This window comes from Triturus cristatus, chromosome 4_2 (assembly GCF_964204655.1).
Source record: "Triturus cristatus chromosome 4_2, aTriCri1.1, whole genome shotgun sequence".
NCBI classification, from domain to species: domain Eukaryota; kingdom Metazoa; phylum Chordata; class Amphibia; order Caudata; family Salamandridae; genus Triturus; species Triturus cristatus.
In genome coordinates, this window is record NC_140586.1 from 100,188,040 (window position 1) to 100,202,686 (window position 14,647).

At 45.9% G+C, this 14,647-nt stretch overlaps 1 long non-coding RNA gene across 1 annotated transcript; it reads right to left on the reverse strand.

The window, feature by feature from the left end:
- Positions 1-1,237: 1,237 nt before the first annotated feature.
- LOC146833093 (uncharacterized) lies at positions 1,238-14,432 on the reverse strand. Its single transcript, XR_014960197.1, has 3 exons — positions 14,339-14,432; positions 13,662-13,800; positions 1,238-2,139 (listed from the first exon to the last, which is right to left on the reverse strand). It is a non-coding gene; the product is annotated as an uncharacterized LOC146833093 (long non-coding RNA).
- Between the last annotated feature and the right edge of the window lie 215 nt (positions 14,433-14,647).

Here is a 14,647-nt window from a genome sequence, read left to right on the forward strand (position 1 = left end):
GGTCGCGGGGGGCCCCCCTAAATGGACAGGGGGGTCGCGGGGGGCCCCCCTAAATGACCTGGGGGGTCACGGGGGGCCCCCTAAATGGCCAGGGGGGTCACGGTGGGCCCCCCTAAATGGCCAGGGGGTCGCGGGGGGCCCCCCTAAATGGCCAGGGGGGTCACACAGAGGACCCCCTAAATGGCCAGGGGGGCCCCCTAAATGGCCAGGGGGACACCCAGGGGGCCCCCCCTAAATGGCCAAGGGGGTCACCCAGGGGGGCCCCCTAAATGGCCACAGGGGCCCCCTAAATGGCCAGGGGCCCCCCTAAAATGGCCAGGGGGTCGCACAGGGGCCCCCTAAATGGCCAGGGGATCACACAGGGCCCCCCCCCCCCCCCCAAATGGCAAGGGGATCACACAGGGGCCCCCCCAAATGGCTAGAGGGGTCACACGGCACCCCCCCCCCCCCCCCCCAGATGGCCAGGGGGTCACACGGCAGCCCCCCTCATCAAATGGCCGGGAGGGTCACAGAGGGGGGCCCCACCCCCAAATGGCCAGGTGGGTTGCACAGGGGGCCCCACCCCCAAATGGCCATGGGTCATGCGGGGGCCCCACCCCCAAATGGCCATGGGTCATGCGGCCCCCCCCCCCCCCCAAATGGCCGGGGGGGTTCACACGGGGGGCCCCACCCCCAAATGGCCAGGGGGGTCACACAGGGGACCAACCCTACCCATTGGGCCAGGGGTCACACAAGGGGGGACTCCCTCCCCCCACAGGGCCAGGCGTCAGGCAGGGTACACCCCCAAGGGTCTATGCTTATATTCTTCTACATAAACTCAGTGAAGCACAACAACATAGTCACAGTTAAAACCCCTCAATGTAGGACAGTAAAGAATTCAGTTACAAATCGACAATGGAGCACAGTAACATATTCTGTTACCGCGAGCCAGTGAAACACAGTAGAGTACTCCCAGTTACATTGCAGGGGCAGTAGCACAGTGGTGAATTTGCAGTTACAAAACATCAACGAATCACAACAGAGTTCTCCCTGTTACCAATGCTCAATAAAAAAACACAGCAGCGTATTCTGTTAGCACAACTCAGTTAGGCAATCAGTGTATACCAGTTACTACTCCTCAGTGCAGCACAGTGGCCAATTACCATCCCTTGAAGCAGAGCAGCATATTCCCAGTTTCCACACCTGAATCATAAAAATACGTACTCTGTTACCAACCACCCCCCCCCCCCCCCCCCAGTGAAGTACACCAGTTATCACCCTTCATAGTAACAATGTGTTAAATTTGAATTCGCGAATAACCTGCAGCAGCGTATTCCCAGTACCAAACGCTCAATACAACACAGAAGCATATTCAGTTACTACTCCCCAATGTAGGATAGTGGCAGATCTGTAGTTACGAATTGTAAATAAAGCACAGCAGCATATTCCCAGTAACGATCGCTCAATTCTGCACAGCAGCATATTCCACTACCACCCCTCAGTGAAGCACAGCAGCCCACTTCCATTTACCACCCTTCAATGTAGCAAAGTACAGAATTCGCAGTTACAAATCGTCAATGAAGCACAGCAGCGTATTCTGTTACCACACCTCAGGGAAACACAGCAGAGAACTCAGTAATTTCACCTAGATTAGAGGAAGTTGGGTAGTAATCAAAACCTCCCAGGGTACCAACCGCTCAAGCGCAGGAAAGGAAGCAATTTCTTTTTTCTAAATAACCCTCACTCACTCCAGTAGTGTCATGCTTCTTCTTTGGGTTCACACCCGGACTCCTAAAGGTCAGGGTGGGCTTGACCATATTTCAGGGAGCACTTAAGAGAAAACGGCCAGGGGTTTTAAAGATTAAAAATCCTCCTACGGCTCCAGGTATCGCTTCTTTCGCAGAATCGTATGGGATATTAAAAATGGAAAAAGGGGTGTCGCAAGGAAGTAATGGTCCTATGACCCTAGTGCCAAAATGTTTCAGTCATCAAAAAATGGGCAGTTCGGGTCCGGAACTTTATTCAGGGCAAAATCTTTTCCCTCCCTGGTGTTATTTATCTAGGAATTTCCTATATTTTAGTAGAGGGCAGAAAGCTGCACTCATACGAAAAGCAAGGATCACTTCTCTCTCATCCTGTTCCGTAATGTTTCATATCCATCTGTAAAACAAAAAAACATATTGGAATTAATAAGTGCATACTTGTCCAATCCATGCTGCACATATGTCACCCATACATGCCATTCAGGACGGGTGCTATAGTGTGATTATAATCTGTAGTTATCACAATCGTAACCAATCCTTAAGGGTGTCAAACTCATCTAAGGCATTTTCTTGTGGGAGGTGGTGATGCTATTTGCATCCAACCACCTAAGCCATGAAATAAGTTTCATTGTACACATCTTCACGTTACATTCTTCATACACCAGTTATCACCCCTCGAAGACACACAGCAGCATACTCCAGTTACCACACACATCATTGTAGCACTGCGGCAAATTTGCAGTTACCAATCGCCAATAAACCACAGCAGTGTATTCCTAGTAACGAACGCTCAAAACAGCAGAGTATTCTGTTACCTCAGTGAAGCACAACAGCGTACTTTCATTTACCACCACTCAACGTAGCAGAGAATTCCCAATTAAAAATCGTAAAAGGAGCACAGCAGTGTATTTTTCCCTGTTATCAACTCTCAATAAAGCACAGCAGCGTATTTTGTTACCACACCTCAATGAATCACAACAGCATACTCCCTGTTACCACCCCTCAATATAGCATAGTATCGAATTTGCAGTTGCAAATTGTCAATGAAGTACAGCAGCATATTCCCAGTAACAAATGCTCAATACAGCATAACTGCATATTTTGCCGTTATCAACGCTCAATACAGCACAGCAGCATATTCTGTTACCACACCTCAGTAAAGCAATGCCGTGTATTCCCAGTTACTACTCCTCAATGTAGCACAGTGGCAAATTCGCAGTTACAAATGATCAATGAAGTACAGCAGCTTAATCCCCGTTACCAACACTCAATACAGCACAGCAGCGTATTCTGTTACTTTTAGCATTCATATGAGCAATATATCCTCAGAGCTGGTTCGATGCTTATTTGGTCCACCTCTCGACCGCCTCAATTCCGATATGCTATTAAAGCACGGAAGATTAAGGTGATCAAGCGAGGGAAGGATAGGGAAGGTACAGCAGGGAGGGAGACCTGTAAGAAATAAACAATATGGCTATCACTCACTGTCACACTTTTTTGGCATATCAATATATAGCACTATATTATCATTACCTGTAAAGAAAAATAAAACCACCTAGAACACTTCATGTTAGTTATAGGCATATCTTTTAAACAGGTGTTTGTGATATTTCATTGGTGAAGGGGAGAGAGGGAAGGAAATATCTTAAATGAGGTAAGGAGATACATTTTTAAGTATGAACCTTCTTTTTTGCATACCCACCTTAAAGTATCATGTGCCCCACCTCACACAGTATGATCCTTAATCTCAGGACTCAAGATTCCGGTTAGAAAAACTATAGAACACATGATGAGTAGGCCCCTTCTATAGAATCTAGAAGCACATGCAAAGCAAAGATCCTTTTCCCCCAATTTGCGCAATAATGTCCTAGAAGGCTATCTGCGTCATAGACCTTCATTCTTCTTTGCCAGGAATTATATCCAAACACGTTTCTAGTTCATGCCCCAATTGTAAACAAATAATAATAATTGTAAACAAACAGTATTGTTGAATACTCCACAAATGTCTTGCACTCAATTGTTATAACCGAAAGATCTGCAGAGCTTAATAGTCACACAGACGACCGTACAAAAGGCAGGATTGTGGAACGACCGCAACTTCAGCAGTATCCCACTTTTAACCACGGTTAAAGACGCCAGGCAGCAACTCAGCTAACCGGGCGGCTTATTCGGGGATTGTTCTCGGAAGAACATACGAACAGATGTTCAAATTAAAGCATACTGCAAAAATAGTGCAAAGCCATTACAAAACTCGGGAAACTTCTTGTGGTAACAGCCAAACGATCCACACACACAGCTCAAATAATCTGCCCGCGTTCACCGCTACTGCATGTCCGCCTCCTTCCTCCATGTAACGGTGATGGACTCAAGGCTCATGGGATTTGTACTTCCTTAGTCTCCTGCTTTGTCCACAAGCTGAACAAGGCTTTGAACAGCGCCACTGCCTCGTTCAAGTTCACCGCCGGGACTGCTAGAATTACCCTTGGCGCCCTCTGACCTGCAGCCGAGAGTATGTGTGTAACAGTTACCACACCTCAGTGAAACACAGCAGAGTACATCCAGTTAACACCCCTTAATGCAGAACAGTAGTGAATTTGCAGTTACCAATCATCAATAAAGCACAGCAGCATATTCCCAGTTACCAGCGCTCGATAAAGCACAGCAGTGTATTCTGTTACATCAACTCACTGAAGCAAAGCAGTGTACTCCCAGTTACTACTCAATGTAGCACAGTGACCAATTCACTGTTACCAATCATTAATGAAGCACAGCAGCGTATTCCCTATTACTACGCTTAATAAAGCACAGCAGCATATTCTGTCACCACACCTCAATGAAGCAGAGCAGCATACTCCCAGTTACCAACCCTCAATATAGCACAGTAGCGAATTCACAGTTGCAATTTGTCAATTAAGCATAGCAGTGTATTCCCTGTTACCAACACGCAAAGCACTGCAGCATATTCTGTTACCACATCCCAGTGAAACACAGCACAGTACTCCGTGTTACCACCCCGCAATGTAGCACAGTAGCAAATTTGCAGTTACCAAACATCAATGAAGCACAGCAGCATATTCCCAGTTACCATCCCTCGAAGCAGAGCAGCGTAATCCCAGTTACCATCCCTCGAAGCAGAGCAGCGTAATCCCAGTTACCACACCTGAATCATAAAAATACGTACTCTGTTACCACCCCCCCAATGAAGCACAGCGGAGAACACCAGTTATCACCCCTCGAAGACGCACAACAGCATACTCCAGCTACCACCCACCATTACCAATTGCCAATAAACCGCAGCAGCGAATTCCCAGTAACGAACTCTCAATACAACACAGCAGCATATTCTGCTCCACACCTCAGTAAAGCAAAGCAGTGTACTTCCAGTTACTACTCAATGTAGAATATAGCAAATATGCAGTTACCGATTGTCAATAAAGCACAGCATCATATTCCCAGTAACAAATGTTCAATTCAGCACAGCAGCGCATTCTGTTACCACACCTCAATGAAGCACAGCAGCGTATTCCCACTTATCACCCCTCAATATCGCACAGTCGCACATTGGCAAATTGTCAATGAAGCACAGAAGCGTATTCCCAGTAATGAAAGCTCAATACAGCAAAGCAGCATTTTCTGTTAACACACCTCACTGGAGCAAAGCAGTGTACTTCCCAGTTTCTACTCCTCAATGTAGCACAGTGGCAAATTTGCAGTTAATAATTGACAATAAAGCACAGCAGCTTATTCCCAGTAAAGAACGCTCAATACAGCACAGCAGCGTATTCTGTTACCACACCTCAATTAAGTACAGCAGCGTAGTCCAAGTTACCACCCCACAATATAGCACAGTAGCAAATTTGCACTTGCAAATTGTCAAGGAAGCACAGCAGCATATTCTGTTACCACACCTCTGTGAAGGACAGCAAGCAGCTACTCCCAGCTACCCCCCTCATGGTCCGTACCACTCTTCAATGAAGTACAGCAGCGTAGTCCAAGTCACCACCCCTCAATATAGCACAGTAGCAAATTTGCAGTTACAAACTGTCAATGAAGCACTGCAGTGTATTCCCGGTTACCAACGCCCAAAAAAGCACAGCAGCGCTTTCTGTTACCACACCCCAATGAAGCAGAGCAGCATATTCCCCGTTACCAACGCTCAGCAAAGCAGTGTCTTCTTTTAACACACCTAAGTAGAGCAAAGCAGTGTACTCCAAGTTACCACCCCACAAAATAGCACCGTAGCAAATTTGCAGTTACAAACTGTCAATGAAGCACTGCAGTGTATTCCCTGTTACCAACGCCCAAAAAAGCACAGCAGTGCATTCTGTTACCACACCTCAATGAAGCAGAGTAGCATACTCCCAGTTCCCACCCCTCAATATAGCACAGCAGTGCATTCTGTTACCACACCTCAATGAAGCAGAGTAGCGTACTCCCAGTTCCCACCCCTCAATATAGTACAGTAGCTAATTTGCAGTTGCAAATTGTCAATGAAGCATAGCAGCGTATTCCCTGTTACAAACGCTTAATAAAGCACATCAGCGTATTCGATTACCACACCTCAATGGAGCAGCGTACTCCCAGTTACCACCTCTCAATGTAGCGAAGTTGCAGTTGAAAACTGTCAATGAAGCACAGCAGCGTATTCCCTGTTACCAACGCTCAATAAATCACAGCAGCGTATTCTGATACCACACCTCAGTGAAGGACAGCAGTTACTCCCAGCTACCCCCCTCATTGTCCGTACCACTCTTCAATGAGGTACAGCGGCGTAGTCCCAAGTCACCACCCCTCAATATAGCACAGTAGCGAATTCGCAGTTACAAACTGTCAATGAAGCACAGCAAAATATTCCCTGTTACCAACGCTCAGCACAGCAGTGTATTCTTTTAACACACCTAAGTAAAGCAGTGTACTCCCAGTTACTACTCCACAATGTAGCACAATGGGGAATTCGCAGTTACCAATCATCAATGGAGAACAGCAGCATATTCCCTATTACAAACGCTTAATAAAGCACAGCAGCATATTCTGTAACAGCACCTCAAAGAAGGACAGCAGCGTACTCCGTTAACCCCCTCATAGTCCGTACTGCTCTTCAATAAAGCACAGCAGCTTATTTCCAGTAGCAAATGCTCAATACAACACAGCAGAGTATTCTGTTAACACACCTCACTGAAGCAAAGTAGTGTACTCCCAGTTACTACTCGATGTAGTACGGTGGCGAATTTGCAGTTACCAATCATCAATTAAGAACAGCAGCGTATTCCCTGTTACAAACGCCTAATAAAGCACAGCAGCGTATTCTGTTACCACACCTCAGTGAAACAAAGCAGTGTACTCCCAGTTACTACTCCTCATTGTAGCACAGTGGCGAATTTGCAGTTTCCAATCTTTGAAGAACTGCAGCGTATTCCCTGTTACAAATGCTTATTAAAGCACAGCAGCGTATTCTGTTACCACACCTCAATGGAGCAGCGTACTCCCAGTTATCACCCCTCAATATAGCACAGTAGCAAATTCGCACTAACCAATCATCAAAGCACAGCAGGTTATCCCCATTAACAAATTCTCAAAACAGCACAGCAGCGTATTCTGCTACCACACCTCAGTGAAGCACAACAGCGTACTTCCATTTACCACCCCTCAACATAGTGAAGTAGCAGTTACAAATCGTCAATGAAGTAAAGCAGCGTATTCTGTTATCAACGCTCAATACAGCACAGCAGCATATTCGGTTACCCCACCTCAGTGAATGACAGCAGCATACTCCCAGTTACCCCTCTCATAGTCCGTACCACTCTTTAATGAAGTACAGCAGCGCAGTCAAACTTACCACCCCTCAAATTAACACAGTAGCGAATTTGCAGTTACAAACTGTCAATGAAGCACAACAGCATATTCCCTGTTACCAACGCTCAATAAAGCGCAGCATCGTATTCTGTCACCACACCTCAATGAGGCAGAGCAGCAAACTCCCAATTACTACCCCTCAATATACCACAGTAGCGAATTTGCAGTTGCAAATTGTCAATGAAGCACAGCAGCATATTCCCCGTTACCAATGCTCAATACAGAACAGCACAGCAGTGTATTTTGTAACCACACCTCTGTGAAGCAGAGCAGGGTACTCCCAGTTAATACTCCACAATGTAGCACAGTGGGGAATTGGCAGTTACCAATCATCAATGGAGAACAGCAGCGTATTCCCCGTTACAAACGCTTAATAAAGCACAGCAGCATATTCTGTTACCACACCTCAAAAAAAGACAGCAGCGTACTCCGTTACCCCCTCATAGTCCGTACTGCTCTTCAATAAAGCACAGCAGCATAGTCCCAGTTACCAACGCTTAAAGCACAGCAGCTTATTCTGTTACCAAACCCCAGTGAAGTATAGCAGAGCACTCTCAGTCACCACCCCACAATGTGGCACAGCAGCAAATTTGCAGTTACTAATAGTCAATAAAGCACAGCAGCTTATTCCCAGTAGCAAACGCTCAATACAGCAATGTATTCTGTTAACACACTTCAGTGAAGGACAGCAGCGTACTCCCAGTTACCCCTCTCATAGTCCGTACCAGTCTTCAATAAAGCACAGCAGCTTATTTCCAGTAGCAAACGCTCAATACAGCACAGCAGAGTATTCTGTTAACACCTCACTGAAGCAAAGTAGTGTACTCCCAGTTTCTACTCGATGTAGTACGGTGGCGAATTTGCAGTTACCAATCATCAATTAAGAACAGCAGCGTATTCCCGGTTACAAACGCTTAATAAAGCACAGCAGCGTATTCTGTTGCCACATCTCAGTGAAACAAAGCAGTGTACTCCCAGTTACTACTCCTCAATGTAGCACAGTGGGGAATTGGCAGTTACCAATCATCAATGGAGAACAGCAGCGCATTCCCTGTTACAAACGCTTAATAAAGCACAGCAGCATATTCTGTTACCACACCTCAAAAAAAGACAGCAGCGTACTCCGTTACCCCCTCATAGTCCGTACTGCTCTTCAATAAAGCACAGCAGCATGGTCTCAGTTACCAATGCTTAAAGCACAGCAGCTTATTCTGTTACCAAACCCCAGTGAAGTATAGCAGAGCACTCTGTCACCTCCCCACAATGTAGCACAGCAGCAAATTTGCAGTTACTAATAGTCAATAAAGCACAGCAGCTTATTCCCAGTAGCAAACGCTCAATACAGCAGAGTATTCTGTTAACACACTTCAATGAAGCAGAGCAGCAAACTCCCAGTTACTACCCCTCAATATACCACAGTAGCGAATTTGCAGTTGCAAATTGTCAATGAAGCACAGCAGCATATTCCCCGTTACCAATGCTCAATACAGAACAGCAGCGTATTCTGTAACCACAACCTCAGTGAAGAAAAGCAGTGTACTCCCAGTTAATACTCCTCAATGTAGCACAGTGGCGAATTCGCAGTTTCGAATCTTTGAAGAACTGCAGCGTATTCCCTGTTACAAACGCTTATTAAAACACAGCAGCGTATTCTGTTACCACACCTTAATGGAGCAGCGTACTCCCAGTTATCACCCCTCAATATAGCACAATAGCAAATTCGCACTTACCAATCATCAAAGCACAGCAGGTTATCCCCATTAACAAACGCTCAAAACAGCACAGCAGCGTATTCTGCTACCATACCTCAGTGAAGCACAACAGCGTACTTCCATTTACCACCCCTCAACATAGTACAGTAGTGAAGTAGCAGCTACAAATCGTCAATGAAGTACAGCAGTGTATTCTCTGTTATCAACGCTCAATACAGCACAGCAGCATATTCGGTTACCCCACCTCAGTGAATGACAGCAGCGTACTCCCAGTTACCCCTCTCATAGTCCGTACCACTCTTTAATGAAGTACAGCAGCGCAGTCAAAGTTATCACCCCTCAAAATAACACAGTAGCGAATTTGCAGTTACTAACTGTCAATGAAGCACAACAGCCTATTCCCTGTTACCAACGCTCAATAAAGCACAGCAGGGCTCGAAAAATGGCACCAGTCCTGCAGGTCTAGTCCCTTGGAAAATCCCCTCGACCTCACTGCAACCTACTTGACCTCAGTCTCTGAAACCGGAGCAAAAGTGACAAGATAACAAGATTTAAAGGCATCTTTGTTGCTCATTCCCTTTGTGAGCAATAAAAATGCCTTTAAATCTTGTTATCTTGTCACTTTTGCTCCGTTTTCAAAGACAGAGGACAAAAGTTGGTTTGTCTTCCTACTCGCCAGAAAGGGCGAGTAGGACCTAAAAATAGCTCGTCCTCATCAATTCTCCCTCACAAATGCGAGCGGGCGAGTGGATTTGTCGAGCCCTGCACAGCATCGTATTCTGTCACCATACCTCAATGAGGCAGAGCAGCAAACTCCCAGTTACTACCCCTCAATATACCACAGTAGCGAATTTGCAGTTGCAAATTGTCAATGAAGCGCAGCAGCATATTCCCCGTTACCAATGCTCAATACAGAACAGCACAGCAGTGTATTTTGTAACCACACCTCTGTGAAGCAAAGCATGGTACTCCCAGTTAATACTCCACAATGTAGCACAGTGGGGAATTGGCAGTTACCAATCATCAATGGAGAACAGCAGCATATTCATCCCTGTTGCAAACGCTTAATAAAGCACAGCAGCATATTCGGTTACCACACCTCAAAGAAAGACAGCAGCGTACTCCGTTACCCCCCCTCATAGTCCGTACTGCTCTTCAATAAAGCACAGCAGTGTAGTCCCAGTTACCAACGCTCAAAGCACAGCAGCTTATTCTGTTACCAAACCCCAGTGAAATATAACAGAGAACTCCCAGTTATCACCCCACAATGTGGAACAGCAGCAAATTTACAGTTACTAATAGTCAATAAAGCACAGCAGCTTATTCCCAGTAGCAAATGCGCCATACAGCACAGCAGAGTATTCTGTTAACACACCTCACTGAAGGGAAGTAGTGTACTCCCAGTTACTACTCCTAAATATAGCACAGTAGCGAATTCGCAGTTACAAACTGTCAATGAAGCACAGCAAAATATTCCCTGTTACCAACGCTCAGCACAGCAGTGTATTCTTTTAACACACCTAAGTAAGGCAGTGTACTCCCAGTTACTACTCCACAATGTAGCACAATGGGGAATTCGCAGTTACCAATCATCAATGGAGAACAGCAGCATATTCCCTATTACAAACGCTTAATAAAGCACAGCAGCATATTCTGTTACCACACCTCAAAGAAGGACAGCAGCGTACTCAGTTACCCCCCTCATAGTCCGTACTGCTCTTCAATAAAGCACAGCAGCTTATTTCCAGTAGCAAACGCTCAATACAGCACAGCAGAGTATTCTGTTAACACACCTCACTGAAGCAAAGTAGTGTACTCCCAGTTACTACTCAATGTAGTACGGTGGCGAATTTGCAGTTACCAATCATCAATTAAGAACAGCAGCGTATTCCCGGTTACAAACGCTTAATAAAGCACAGCAGCGTATTCTGCTACCACACCTCAGTGAAGCACAACAGCGTACTTCCATTTACCACCCCTCAACATAGTACAGTAGTGAAGTAGCAGTTACAAATCGTCAATGAAGTAAAGCAGCGTATTCTGTTATCAACGCTCAATACAGCACAGCAGCATATTCGGTTACCCCACCTCAGTGAATGACAGCAGCCTACTCCCAGTCACCCCTCTCATAGTCCGTACCACTCTTTAATGAAGTACAGCAGCGCAATCAAACTTACCACCCCTCAAATTAACACAGTAGCGAATTTGCAGTTACAAACTGTCAATGAAGCACAACAGCGTATTCCCTGTTACCAACGCTCAATAAAGCGCAGCATCGTATTCTGTCACCACACCTCAATGAGGCAGAGCATCAAACTCCCAATTACTACCCCTCAATATACCACAGTAGCGAATTTGCATTTGCAAATTGTCAATGAAGCACAGCAGCATATTCCCCGTTACCAATGCTCAATACAGAACAGCACAGCAGTGTATTTTGTAACCACACCTCTGTGAAGCAAAGCAGGGTACTCCCAGTTAATACTCCACAATGTAGCACAGTGGGGATTTGGCAGTTACCAATCATCAATGGAGAACAGCAGCATATTCTCTGTTACAACCGCTTAATAAAGCACAGCAGCATATTCTGTTACCACACCTCAAAGAAAGACAGCAGCGTACTCCGTTACCCCCCTCATAGTCCGTACTGCTCTTCAATAAAGCACAGCAGTGTAGTCCCAGTTACCAACGCTCAAAGCACAGCAGCTTATTCTGTTACCAAACCCCAGTGAAATATAGCAGAGTACTCCCAGTTATCACCCCACAATGTGGAACCACAGCAAATTTACAGTTACTAATAGTCAATAAAGCACAGCAGCTTATTCCCAGTAGCAAATGCGCCATACAGCACAGCAGAGTATTCTGTTAACACACCTCACTGAAGGGAAGTAGTGTACTCCCAGTTACTACTCCTCAATGTAGCACAGTGGCAAATTCATAATTACCAATCCTCAATGGTTTGCAATGTTACAAACACTTAATAAAGCACAGCAGCGCATTCGGTTACCATACCTCAATGAAGCAGAGCAGCATACTCCCTGTTACCACCCCTCAGTATAGCACAGTAAAGATTTTGCAGTTACAAATTGTCAATGAAGCACAGCAGCGTATGACCCATTACCCAAGCTCAATTAAGCACAGCAGCATATTCTGTTACCACAACTCACTGAAGCAAAGCAGTGTACTCCCAGTTACTACTCCTCAATGAAGCCCAATGGCGAATTTGTTATCAATCATCAATGAAGCACAGCAGAGAATTCCCTGGTACCAACGCTCAAAGCACACAGCGTATTCTGTAACCCCACCTTAGTGAAGCACAGCAGCATACTCCCAGTTACCACCCTTCAATATAGCACAGTAGAGAATTCGCAGTTGCAAATTGTCAATGAAGCACAGCAGCGTATTCCCTGTTACCAATGGTCAATAAAGCACAGCAGCATATTCTGTTACCTTCCCTCATGAAGAGACCAGTTCACCAAAGCATCTAGAAGTCGTATGCAGCGAAATTCAGAGGTATGCAAGATCGCCCCATGAAGAGGAGCATGCATCAAAGCACTGAGAAGTCAATCATGTAGAGCAGATCAGATTTATTGAAGGTTACTCCATGAAGAGGCCCATGTGCAAAAGCACTAAGATATACATCACATAGAGGTAGTCCGAGGTATGCAGGGTTGTCCCCTACAGAGGCCCGTGAGTCAAAGCACCAAGATGCCAATCAGAGAGCAAATCTGAGTATGCAAGTTCACCCCACGAAGAGGTCAGTGTATCAAAGCAATGATAAGTCATTTGAATAGAAAGTCAAAGGTATGCAAGATCGAGTCATGAAGAGAAGCATGCATCAAAGCACATAATAGTGAATTGTGCAGAGCAAATCAGAGGTACCCAAGCTCACCCCATGAAGAGGCCCATGCGTCAAAGGACCGAGATGTCAATCACTCTGAGCAGGTCAGAGGTCTGCAAGATTGCCCCAAAAATAGGCCCAAGAGTCAAAGCACTGAGAAGTCAATGACTGAGTAGAGGGTTTGTCAGGAAAATCACCGGGAAAAACAAGCAGACCAAGTCAGAGGTATGCAGCGTCACCCGATGAAGAGGCCTGTGCGTAAAAGTACCAAGGCGTCAAACACGCAGAGCAGGTCAGAGGTACTCTAGCTCACCCCATGAAGAGGCCTGTGCAAAGAACTGAGACTTCAATCACATAGAGCAAGTCCTTAGTATGCAAGGTCTCCCCATGAAGAGGCCTGTCCATCAAAGCACTGAGCCGTCAATCACGCAGAACAGACCTCAGCTGTAAGGAATGCATAAAACAAGTCATGCTGAGCACCAGCAGATAGACAGACTGCACATACTCACTCACCAAAGGTTCCACAGTCTTTAGCCTACTTCTTCATCCACTTCCATAGAGGGTGGGCTCCATCGCCTTTGACAAAGTTTGCTAAATATGTGACGGACTGCACCCGGCAAAGGCTTGAATCTGCACCTGGATCCTCAGGTTCCTGAGGGAGAAAAGCATCAGTCAATGTGCATAGAAGCTGCTATGTGGTAGGTGCAGCACTACCTGCCTCTGGCGCCCTCATCACTGTGTAATGTCCTACTTATGATAATTAAAGCCTCAAGTATAAGCTGAACTCCCATTACGCTCCTCAAAGACCACCCCTCACCCCTGCCCATTACAGACCTGTTTAACAAAATGGTTGGAAGGGAAACCTGGGATCCGTGAACCCTTCTCAGCATAAGTTGGGTAAAGGTAAACAAGAGCAGTGTAGTTTACAGGGTCTTTCCTCATTTGGAGTGCAAGTTGACAATGATGCAAACAGGCCCACTAGACTGAAGCGGAAAAGAAAATGGTCACAGAAAACCTTTCTTTACCCATTTATTCAGAGCATGTCTCCAACTTCAACTCTCTTCTAAGCACTCTATGAAACATGGTGGCTGCTGAGACAAGCGAGCCCGGAACCATCAGCATAGTCTGGCAGCTTCAGATAGACGCAAGATGCAAATCCCAAGAGTCGAGGAGGTACAAGTCTAACTCACCTGTATTCTTCCGGGGACACCTTTTTTCAATGTGTCTGGATGAGAACTCATAAATGGACTTGGCTGCCATCCAGTCATCCACTTGGGCACACTGTAGAAGAGAGGAATGTGAGAATTAAGTCAGATGTATGGAAGGTCACCTCATGAAGAGACCCGAGTATCAAAAGCACTGAGGTCGCTTAAGCAGAGCAAGTCACAGGTATGAGAATCACCTCACTAAGAGACCAGTAGACCATAAACACATTTACCACCACTCAATTAAGCACAGCAGAGTACTCCAGTTACCAACCCTCAGTGATACACTGTGGC